The 12,258-nt window shown below is 42.5% G+C and overlaps 1 protein-coding gene across 4 annotated transcripts in view; it reads right to left on the minus strand.

Annotated features, from left to right (window-relative positions):
• The window catches only part of KANK1 (KN motif and ankyrin repeat domains 1), a 130,219-nt gene that overhangs the window by 38,590 nt on the left and 79,371 nt on the right, over positions 1-12,258 (minus strand). The gene's annotated exons all lie outside the window — the stretch shown is intronic.

Here is a 12,258-nt window from a genome sequence, read left to right on the forward strand (position 1 = left end):
ATACAATTCCTGAAAGGGAATATAAGTTCAGGTCACTTCTCTTCCACCCTGTGTTCTCCCTTACTCCTCAAGCCCTTTACCCCCACCCACCTCTCTTACTTCTCACTCCCACGTGTAGACTGAGAGGACAGAAAGGTTCATTGATATAATTTGGGCAGAACAATTGCCCCTGTTGTAACCACCACTGCTTGCAATTTTGTCTGTGTTACAGTCAATCTTGTTTTATTTATGCTTCTCAAAAGCAGGTTATAATTTGAAGGATAAAAATAAAAACTTCTAGTATATGTTTTCTTTTTTTTTCCTGAGGCACAACCAAAATATACAAGATATCCTTCGTGCTAGTAAAAGCACTTTGAAAACAATGCACAATTTTTCCATATTCAGTTTTCTTGTTTCCACATAACACCAAGTATTAAGTAAGGATAACTGGGATTCTAGATGCAAGAAGACTCACTTCTCAGCATCATATAAAGGGCCTCAAAGCCCTCAGCTCCATCTCTCTTCACCTCTGCTTACAACAGTTGCTGTTAAAAGGTGACAGACTCATTTAACAAGGGCAAAGGTCCTAAGACTTCACAGGACTAAAGAAAAAACCCCTTTATTTCTATAAAGATTCTCAACAGTTAAAAAAACAAAAAGGGGGAGAACATTAATTCTTAAAACAATTTCCAAGTTCACTGCAGACTGGAAGAGCTGTACTTCAAACAGAAGTAGGATGTTGTGCTGAAATGGCAGGAGCAAGGGCCAAGTCCGCCACAATGCCCTCAGCTAAATTTGCACAGACTTCCAATAAAAGTGTTTCCTGAATGTTTTGATAGTTTCAGTGGCATTTAATATGAAGCAAAATAATATACAATACTTCCAGGCATCAGCTGTTGTATTCTAAAGTAGGTTCTGCCCTCTAGGTAATTTTAAATTATTTCCTTGAATTACAAGTCATTGATGTATCCAGTATAAACCATGAGCTCACAAAAAAAAGTCTGAAGAACCCAACTCGTTTCATCTGTGGACCACAAAGGTATTGAATTTTAAATGAAGTTGGTTTGGTCTATGCTCTAATCACCCCGTGCATGAAGAAAAGCAGCTCTCCATAAAATATTTTTTGGGAACCGTTCCTAACCATGGTTTGAAGTTTCTGCTAGAAGACAAAAAAACTCTAGGGTAGCTGAGACTCAGCCTGTGTTTTCAGTTCAGAAATAAAGGGAAAATTCAGCCCTTGAAACACTGCTTTGCCTGCAGCCACCACTTTGTGCTTGCTGCTTTTCACACCCAATCTTTCAACCAGCCAGGTGAGAATAAACAGTGTACAGCAACACTGGGTGTTAGTGGTGGGCATCTCTAACTCCATCAGCAGGTTCTTCACACCAGGCAGGGGAAATCATTAAAACACCCATCTAGTTTTCTGTTGTGAAAACGAATGTGACACTTGGAATGGCGAAGCGAAGCGAAGCGAAGCGAAGCGAAGCGAAGCGAAGCGAAGCGAAGCGAAGCGAAGCGAAGAGAAGAGAAGAGAAGAGAAGAGAAGAGAAGAGAAGAGAAGAGAAGAGAAGAGAAGAGAAGAGAAGAGAAGAGAAGAGAAGAGAAGAGAAGAGAAGAGAAGAGAAGAGAAGAGAAGAGAAGAGAAGAGAAGAATGGCCAGGACATTATTCTCAAGAGTTAAGATTCTGCTCAGAGAAAAAAAAAAAAAATTATCTTAACATTATATGGTTTCGTTTTTCTAAAAAAAAGACAGCATGATATCCTGTTTAGAGAAGAACAGATTTTAGCAGCTGTCTCCACATGCTCCATCTGTTTATTGTTACTCTGTGGTTTTAGGGCTCGACATCTGAACAGGCATTTCATCAAGTCATGCACCTTGAGTGAACTGTCCTCAAAACTCGGTTAACTCAGCAGGCTGAAAAAGACCTCAGGAGTGCATGTAATAACCCATAGTGTGTATCAGCACATCAGGCCTTGTCCACCAATTCAGATATGGAGGAACATGTCTGGGTGCCTAAACCTAAAGGCAAAGAGCATATATGTATTTATTTTCTTGTCCTTTGAGACCATTAAAATGTCAAATAAACTAATTCAGTTACTGTTTGCAGTAGAAACAAAACTGAGGTCAGAGCACAGCTCCCCAGCGACCAAAAAACCTGACTTGGTCTGAAGCAGAGTGAATGTGAGGTTTGGTGTATGGGCAGCCATCCAGCTGATAAATTCTTATCTAAAAAGCAGGTTATTTCACACCCCTTTTGAAAACAAAAGGCAGAGAGGGCACAATGGATCTGTGAAAGGCGATGGATGAAACATAGCTCTTTAAAACACATGCCTTCAACAGACCATTTCCTCAGCAGTGGAGTGGCTCTGCTTGGAAAGAATGAAATAATCTGCCTGATTACAGTGATCCAGTTCAGGGGAGCACAGAGCTTGGCCATACCCACCACTGTCAGGTTTATATTTCTATCCCGAAAAACGGCTGCTGCATTTTGATGCAGGTTGGATATATGCTTCTTCTGGATTTTAATTTATGAGAGAGTGGGCACATGCTGTTTTGTTTTGTTTCTTTGTTGTTTTCTTTACAGCCTTCCAGAATTTGGCAGCTGGTTTCCACAGAATGATTTAAAACCTGCTAGCCATTGAGGTCAGACATTAAACTGATCTGCCCCACCCATCTCCTCCCTAGCAGATGCCTATGGAAGGGCATAAGAAGCAAGCAAACATAGAACAGCATTTCACCCCTTGGTGTACAGAAACCTGCAACTCAGAAACTTCCCAAGCTGTGGTGGTCCAGGATGGGTTTTAAGTCACAGTGTCAAATGTATGTTTTCAGATGCAACTGATAAATGATGAAACTCCATGTTTTGTAACCCCATATTATTGTTAAGTGTCCATCTCATTTGGCATCACACATGAATGAACTCCAACTACTTGGTGTTTTGTGTGTCCTCAGGTAAGTAACAATCCCTGCTGACCTCCCAATGTGACTGCTTGGGAAAGCTTATGGTAAGAAGTTTTGTTGTGGGAGCAAGTAGAACGATTCAAGCCTTCGTTTCCAGTGATTTTTTTTTTCTTAGAATTGTAGAATCAAAGAAAATTTAGGTTGGTAAAGACCTTTAACATCATCAATAGAACATGTCCATTCCCAAGCACTTCATCTACATGTCTTTTAAACACCTTCAGGGATAGTGTTTCCACCACTTCCCCGAGAAGCCTGTCCTAAGCTTGGCATTGATTTTGGTGAAGAAATTTTTCCTATCCAACCTTCCCTGGCACAACTTGAGGCCTTTTCTTCTCACCCTGTCACTTGTTGCCTGGAAGAAGAGGCTGATCCCCACCTGGTTACAGCCTCCCTTCAGGCAGCTGTAGAGAGTGATAAGGTCCACCTGAGCTTCCTTTCCTCCAGGCTAAACAACCCCAGCTCCCTCAGCTGCTCCCCATGAAACCTGTATTCAGAACCCTTTATAGGTACATTGCTCTTCTCTGGACACACTTCAGCACCTCAATGTCCTTTTTAAAGTGAGGGGTTCAGAACTGGACACAGGATGTGAGGCACAGCCTCACCAGTGCCCAGCACAGGGGGACAATCCCTGCCCTGCTCCTGCTGGCCACACCATTGCTGCTACAGCCCAGGATGCCATTGCCCTTCTTGGCCACCTGGGCACTGCTGGCTCCTGTTCAGTCACTGTCACCAGCACCCCCAGGCCCTTTTCCTGTGGGCAGCTTTCCAGCCACTCTGCCCCAGCCTGTGGCCCTGCCTGGGGTTGTTGTGAGCCAAGGGCAGGAACTGGACTTGGTTTTGTTGAACCTCCCACCATTGGCCCCAGCCCATGATCCAGCCTGTGCAGATCCCTCTGCAGAGCCTTCCTGCCCTCCAGCAGATCAGCAGTCCTCTGGAGTTGGTGTTGCCTCTGAACTGTGTGAGAGTGCCTTTGATGTGCCCTCGTCCAGATCATCCATAAAGATATTAAACAGGACTGGCCCCAGTACTGAGCCCTGAGGAACACCACTGGATGTAATCCGTCCACCACCACTCTTGAGGACCAGCCATCCAGATGTTTTTTTACCCAGTGAGCAGCCTGTCTCTTCAGGAGAGTGCTGTGGGAAGCAGTGTCAAAAGCCTTACTTAGTCCAGGCAAGAAACATCCACAACCTTTCCCTCACCCACGAAGCAAGTCACCTTGTCAGAGAAACAGATCAGGTCAGTTAACCAGGGCCTGCCTAATGGGATTAATAGGCAAGAACACATGTCCTATTAATGTACCGTGTGACTGACAAACTGATAAATATGCAGTACATCACACAGGAGCAGGATTGGCGATGGACAGTAAAGCTGGACTGGATGAGGAGATGCTACATACAGTTTCACAGAGAGACATCTCTCCTGCTGCTGTGCTGGTGTCTTGTTCTGTGGGTTGAGATGGTCTGGCTGAGCCATACTCAGGTTTGCAGAGCTGTGGTCTTAAAACTTTCCTTTGCAAAGGGGCAGGTAAGTAATTTTCTCAGAATTGTCAACGGTGCATTTTCCACAGCACTGAAAATGGGTTGTGAGGAAGCAGAAGCAAGGGAGGGTTGGGTATCAGTCTGCACTCTCCAGGGTACAGACATGGAGAAGTCCCTGTGCATCCCTGGGGAGAGCTGGGGTGAAATGAAGCACTGGAAAAAGGCAGAGAGTATTAGGGAAGGACAAGCATCCTGGATGGCAGACACAGTCTGAGAGAGAGGAAGGGAATAGGACTGTAACTAATGATGACAAGAGAGAATAGTGAAAGCCTAAAGGGTGATGCAGTGGATGCACAGCCATGTAAGCACACTCAGGTCCTGACAATCTTTAAAGCTATATAACAGCCATCTGTCTCCACATTCAAAAAACAGAAAACAGGAGCAGGAGAGAATGATTCTAGACAGGAATACCTTTTTTTCTATGGAAGTTAATATATATTTTTAACTCAAAAGTTAAATATCTTAACTTTGTAACTTAAGGTACGGAAAAAGACATCTAAAATTAAAGAATCACAGTTCCGTTGGAGGGAGAGGGAGAAAGGACTTAGCCATGGACTTACTGAAGTAAAAAAACCCTGGTCGTATTTGTAAGTCCTTGAAACATGACTGCCCTGATCTTGTCTTTATGCTTGTATCATATGCAAATATTAGTCCACTTTTTTCAACTATGGTCATGCACTTTACTGTATTTTCTTGCAGTGTACTGGGTTTTTTTTGAAAGTTGCACATTTTAGATTTACAAAGCAGTGTACATGAAGTGTTAAAAATTGACCTATTTGCTAGTATTAGACCTGAAATTCCAGTAACAGCAGTAGAGTTGCACAAGTGTTTCCTTCTATTATTTGATCTGCAAACCATATGACAGTGCTGCAGGCAGAGAGGTGGTTGTGTGAAGCAAGGGTAGGGAAGGGGCTAGGAGTACATCAACAACATGCCCCTCAGCAGTAAGAGACTACTCCAGACAAGGGCTGTCTGGTTTAAATAGGGAATACAGTCTGTTCCAAATTATCAGGTTATTTGATCCTCACCCTGATCTGACCAGACCTTCAAACCCAGATATTAAAAAGTCTGTGTCCGCCGTCTTCCCCTGCTCCAGCTTTTAAACAAATACTGAAGGGCAACACAAAAATATCACAGACAGGCCCTTATATGTTGAAGAAAATCAACATACTGTTATAAAGAAAAAACACACAAGAATATATTAATTTTAAAAAGAGGAAACAGTTACATAATAAAATAATTACAGTGCAAGATAAGTAGGGAGGAGACACTGGGCAAAATTAAAGGGATGGACTGTGAGAAGGGGTAAGGGTCCCAATAGCGACTTCTGCAGGTAAGAAGGTTTTGCAAAAGGTAGGGAAGGACAGACAGAAAACATGAAAGAGTATGACTAGACTGCACACTCACCTACCTCTCCAGGCGTCTGAGCATTTAGCTTTGTCAGAGTCTGTGTGAAGAGTCAGAAGAAGAAAACTCTCGAGAGATTGAGGATATGCTCTAAAGAGTTTTACAGAGACAGGGAGCAGGAGAGCCCTTTTTGGACCTGCTAATTTTGATCTGCTAATTCCCCCCAGACAGCCCAACATATATCCCACAGCAGAGGTCAACCACTGCTTTCTGCCAATGTGGTAAGTGTAATTTCTGGATGAAATCAGAGGAGGGAATGGCAGAAAAAAAGGGGAGGATGGACACAAGCATGCTGCCGTCCCAAAGCTCAGAGCTGGTCACACTGAGACATCCTGGCAGGAATAGTACCCTGCTACCAAGGGGAGTCATGTTACCAGAGGAAGGAAATGGAGATACAGCAGCAATGCCAACGTGGGAAATCCAAGTGCTCCCTCAGCCCCTAAAAGTGCTGTGAAAACATGATACAGGAAGGGCTGCCCTTCTGTCATCTCTAATACAAAGCCTAACAAATGGCTCAAAAGAGGTGGAGGAGAGAGGTGGCCACTACAAGAAGCTTTCCCAAGGACTTCTGCTCCAGCAGTAACCCTTTTGCAAGGAACATATCTAAATGCAGGCACTCACGTGTTTACAAACAGAAGGACAGCCAACTGTCATCAGGCTATTTCCATCCAAGTAATTTTCCTGAGGGACCATGCACTTTTAAAGGGAACAAAATATCTTCCCGTCCCACAGGGAGGAGATTCATATGCATTATTCATTAACTGCTTTCTGCACAAGAATGTGGGAAGTGAGGAGTACTGTAGAATAGTTTGAGGGAAAATTCACTGAGTTGTGTGTCTTGTAAGTGGGGAAAGGCAGACAGTGAAGAGAGAATAATTTTTTAAGTCTGTAAGTTTATCCTTGATGTTTTCCTGTGACATGTGCCTTCCCTGCTTCTGGGGCGTGCTCCTTATCCTCACCCCTACTGCCATCAGACAGTGCAAAGCAGTGACTTCTACCATGAGAACTTAGTTTATCCCTGTTAATCTCCAGTTCAGTAAGGCTGCATGGTACCACAAACAGCAAGACACGCCTGGTGAGTCCCTAGAAAACTTTAATATACAAGATGAGCACCCTTAGCTGCCTCACAGGGTGTAAAGGGCACACATTTCCACAGGGAGCAGCAGCAGGCCTCATGAGAAATTCCAGGTGCTGCCCACACAAGTGCATCACAGCAGCTGAGAGAAGGAGAGCCTGCTTTGTTCCGTGAGCAAGCTTTTGTCAGAGGGAATGAACACAGCCCTCAGCCTAGGTGAGATGTAAGAATCTGGGCAGCTGCAGAAAATAATCCAGAACAGGACACACCTGCAGTAATCTCTGATGAAAAGACAGAGCAATTAAATCTGTTCTTTTTCTCAAGGTCACTTTGTCCTCCTGCAGAGCATCAGCATCTGTACATTATGGCTTTGTATCTTGGGACATCTCTTTCCCACCACATGCAATTTCCATTTCTAAGCACTGGGCTATCCAGAGCAGACTCCTGTGTCCCCAAACTTCCAACAACACTGTTTTTAACATATCCTTTCTAACTTCTTCCTGGCCCCTACCTTCCCACCGGAATCCAAAATCAGACCTGTGGCAAGTTCTTTGGACAACAAATCCTGAGTAAAAGAAGATGTGTGGTCACTGGTCCTCTGCAGTCTCATAAAGGCCTTTAGGCTGGGCAAATATAAGTCAGTGCATTTTTAAGCTTTCTGCTGCAGAGGCCAATGCATCCTTGGATTACAGTCATCAACTAGCAGTTGCAGAAGCAATTATTAATACACGTAATTCACTGTGAGATCACGTGCCTCAGCTCCAGCCATGTGTCCTTAAGGCAGATCTGGCATCAGTGAATGTACTACAGCATGCTGATGAAAATTTTGATATGACTTGTGATAGAGATTATGTGAAATCACTGAAGGATCACTCACCCTTCTCCCCACAGATTTCAGGGTCCCACCCTAGCTTGTTTTTTAAATACTGGGCACCACCAAGTGACTCACAGGATCACTTGTGGGTGAGGCAGGGGCTGGATCCCAGTGACAGCCATCTATCTGCCCATCCCAAAAGCTCAAGACTGCAGGCCAATTGAGCAGGCTCTCCTGATGGCAGCAGCCTTTCACCAGCTACTAAAACACACCTTGGGCATACACCCATCTCCATTAATTCTGAGAGTTATTGGAAACAGGCTTGGAGCAGGGGAGCATGGTAGGGGAGGAATAGGTTTAAATAGTCTGTCATCACACAGTCCTGACTCAAATTATCCTTGCATGGCTGATTTGCTGAAAATACAAACTCTCCCAAATCCTGGTCACTTGCATCTGCTAAACTAAGTGACCTCAGAGGTTGCTGAGCAGAGAGCTTGGTGTGTCAGCAGCACTGCAGGGACACCTCAGTGACAGCCACCCTGCAGGAAGCAGGGAGAGCAGCTGGGCCCCTGGGGCAGGCACCTGCAATACCTCCAGGAGGAAAGGCTCCAGCAGACAGACTACTGCCCAGCAAACAAATTCCTTCAAATGCTAGCTCATGTAGGTCTGTAAGTTCCCAGACTGATGATCTGTAAGGAAGAATGGTGGGTATTCTGCAAAAGTTATTAGCAGTGATAATGTTCTGGTGCACGCTTTCTGCTTAGACTGTATTTACATCATGAAGATAGAAATAGTGCAAAATTCTGTGTATTTTGCCTAAAATGAATGAGGAAAAAAATGGAATCAAAGAGAGCGAGACTGTAAGACAAATAATACAGTAACTGAAAGAAAAGTGTGTCTACAAATCTTTGGTAAGAGTTGTTACAAATCAGTGCAGAGGATGTGTGTGATAAAAACATTTGCTCTAAGTAGAAGTATGTTCTATTTACTGGCCTCAATTAAAAGGGTTAATAAGTTAACTGGGGTTTTCAGAATACTTTTCAACAGTTGCTTAAGCATTTATATACCAGCAGATGGAAAACACATTTATTAAACATTTGGTCTTTGAGTCATGCTGACGTTAGTATCTCAAACAACATTATTTCAGGCAGCAGCTTTTCGTAATGGCCTCATTCTCTGACTAACTGATGTGTAGTTATAACTTCATGTAGGAGTCAAGAAAACTGCTCAGACACAAAGAAAATCTGACAGAAGCCCAGGGTGCTCCAGTGTAACTGTGCACATATGAAATAACTAAAGGATGCCAGGCTGCTGCAGAAGAAACAGCAGTCCAGACATGATTTGAATCTCTCATCAAAACCACCTGTGGTCCCACAGCCCTGGCCTGCTGCAGGGAATGGAGGTGGATGCCCAGATCCATCAGCTGGGAGTGAAAAAAGTACACTGGGAGCAAAGACACTTAACAACTGCAGACTGGCGATCACAGCAGCAGTTCCTTGCTTTACAGGTGCAAGGAGACCAACAGTAAAAATGACATTCAGGTGCTGCTTTAAGAATTGTGCAGGAATCTAAAGCATGGAAAGGAGTTGAACATGCAGGGAAACAGTTCAAATGAATTTGTGCAAGATGCTGTGTTTCTGTACGTAGAGAAGCGTGTTAAAAATGGAACGGGAAGGCATGAAAACATAAATCCATACACTAGATTGAGGAGAAGGCACAAGCAGAAGGGAAGAAAGAGAAAAGAGCATGGGAATCTCTGGCACTCCGTATAGAAAATAATATGCTTTTGTTTTACAGCAAAAAAGTAAAGTAAGGGTTTGTGCCACAGCCTTGCTATACTGACCCCTGCAGCCCATCCTACTCAAGAAAACTGGAAATGCTTTTTTATGTCTGTGAAGAAATGACTAACAATTCTGTAGTCTCTGCATACAGAGAATGAGGTGCTTAGGGAAGTCAAATAAAATATCTTTTTATTATGGTTAGTGGCAAATACAGTTTTTAATCCCTTATCTTTTTTTGATCAGTCTCTTATGTTTGTTTTGCTGCATCCTTGTTCTCCACATCAGAATAAATAGAATTAGACTGGAATTTTACTCCATGCAGTGCCTTTCAGAACATGTGTTTTGAAAGGAAAGTTTTCACAAACAGCTTGTTAGTGAAAGGAATGAAAATCCATTCAGAGCTATTTCCAAACTGCCCTGTAAGTTTTCTACTTGTGCATTGTGCTTTTTTGTAGCTGGCTGGAAGACATTTCTACAGATATCACTACAGGAATGCTAGCAGAGCCTCATTAAATAGATGAATTATGCATCAGTCCTAGCAAGCACAGAAGCTAACAATTACTGGAAGTTTCACCCAGAAGTTAATGGAGACACTAATACTATTTAGAGAAACAATCACCTCATTTATTTTTTCTTGTACTATGCAAAGAGAAATTAATTTGTATCATGTAACAAACCAACTGCAGACTCCCAATAGCTCCCCACAGACTGAGGGTATTTCCCAGCTCCTGAGGCAGCTTTTTGGATGACTGCACAGCATGCTCTGGACTTGCACTACACTCCTTAACCCTGGTAAGTTTACTGGACTGAGTAGTGAGCTCACATGCTACCAGGGAAGACTGTAAACAGTTATCCAGCACATATCACTAAACACTATCCAGCACCTGATAAAATAAAGCAAATTTTTCTGCAAGCACCAGTTTATTCATCTCTTTTCTGAGCAGACAGCACAGCTTTGACAGCCTAGTTCAAAATCAGTACAAAGTCACAAGAACAACTTCCAAAATGGATAAAAATGAACAAATAAGCTTGCAGCCCAAAGAAATACAGTTCACTGCAAGACCTCTGTGCAATGAAACTGCAAACAGAGTGATAAAATTTTTAAGTCAGCAGCAAACAAAACTATTGACAAACAGTACTGAAGCATAAATCACAGCCTCTGTCATTTATTCACCACATTTAAGGTTCATGTCTTTACTAAGATAGACAAGAGACAGAGGGACTTATGATAGGTAATTTCATGATAAAGTCATCACTTGCTTTGTAGTTTATCTCCTGTACACACTCACTAAAATATTTACAGCAAATGAACTTCCCATAAATATCCCTTAAAAAAAACCTCTACACAAATGCAAAATAGTTAGATCCTTTCCTGGGAACAAGTTCCAAATTCAAGCATTCCTCTACTGATTTCATCTGCAGCAGCAGTTCATATGGGCTTGTACACTGAAAAAAAAATTACCGAAATGGCACATAGGCATAATTATTTGATAGTGCAAGTACTCACATTCTCGAGTTAACCAAAGCAAACCACTGCTTCTTAGTCACTTCATACTTGAATGAAGCTGAACATGTGGTCAGACTTGCCAAAATATTCAAGTAGCACAAATGCGGCTTAGTAGTCCCTAACAAGTCTTTCTAGTTCTTTTTCCTGCTGCTGATTGATTCAGAGGGCGCAGAAAACACCACCCCTGAAGTTTGTCTTTCCACTCTTAGAGCTCCTCCATGCAATTAAGAAACTTGCTTCAGTGCCTCCAACGCCCAGATCAGTCCCTGCTCATCCAAGGGCACTCTCTCCCGGGCAGCACAGCAGCACAACAAATCACAATATTCTGTCTGTTATGAACTGCTGAGGGTTTGAACTGCATAGCTGCATGTTGGAACACCGGCCTCAAGGGTTTGCAAAGCCAACAAGTCCTGACAGTATCTGCAAAATGTTGTCCAATTTAATTTCTGAATTAAATGCTCATAATTTATTGCGGCGTCTTTTTTCGGCGAATGAGGGAACAAACATCTTTATGCTGCAAGAAGCCTTGTTTGCATTACAAACCTGAAACTAAAATTTTGTCTTGCATTAACACAAACCCCCCCCCTCCAGTGCAAGCATTTAGCTTCTCTTAGGCTTACACATCAGCCCACCAGCTTTTTCAGTAGACAATTCTAGTGCAGGGAGAAAAAAAAATTAGTAAACCAATCAGTAACACTCCATGCACAATTTTTCTTTCCTTGTAAGCAGAGGAAATTTTTCTGCATGACTTAAGTTAAAGGCATATTACAAATAAAAGTCAAGTTAAATGGGGGGATTTAGGCAGCAAACAGCTACAGTTAAGTCACACAGCACAGGTTTTGCAGTCCACCTTCTCAAAAGGATTACTGAAGGTTACCAAAGAATATGGTTTCTATCTTAAAGAATATACTTCTAATTATATAAAAAGGGAGTGGGAGGAGGGAATATAAGTATCTTATTTCATCAGTCTCAAGATTTAACAACATTGGTAAATTTAACCTTAAATCATCAACAGATAACAGTAATTCCAAAGACTTAATTCAACTTTAACTAGCCTTTAAAAAAGACTTCTCGTTTTGCATAAACTGCACATAATGGAACTCCGTATTTCTAATATCCTGCACACAAAATGTTTTAATCCCATGCTCTAATTAGAATAATTCTACAGTGAGCACAGTGAGCAACCCACAAG

Source organism: Chamaea fasciata, unplaced genomic scaffold, assembly GCF_029207755.1.
Source record: "Chamaea fasciata isolate MVZ Bird 193981 ecotype frontalis unplaced genomic scaffold, bChaFas1.0.hap1 SCAF_4, whole genome shotgun sequence".
Taxonomy (NCBI): Eukaryota; Metazoa; Chordata; class Aves; order Passeriformes; family Sylviidae; genus Chamaea; species Chamaea fasciata.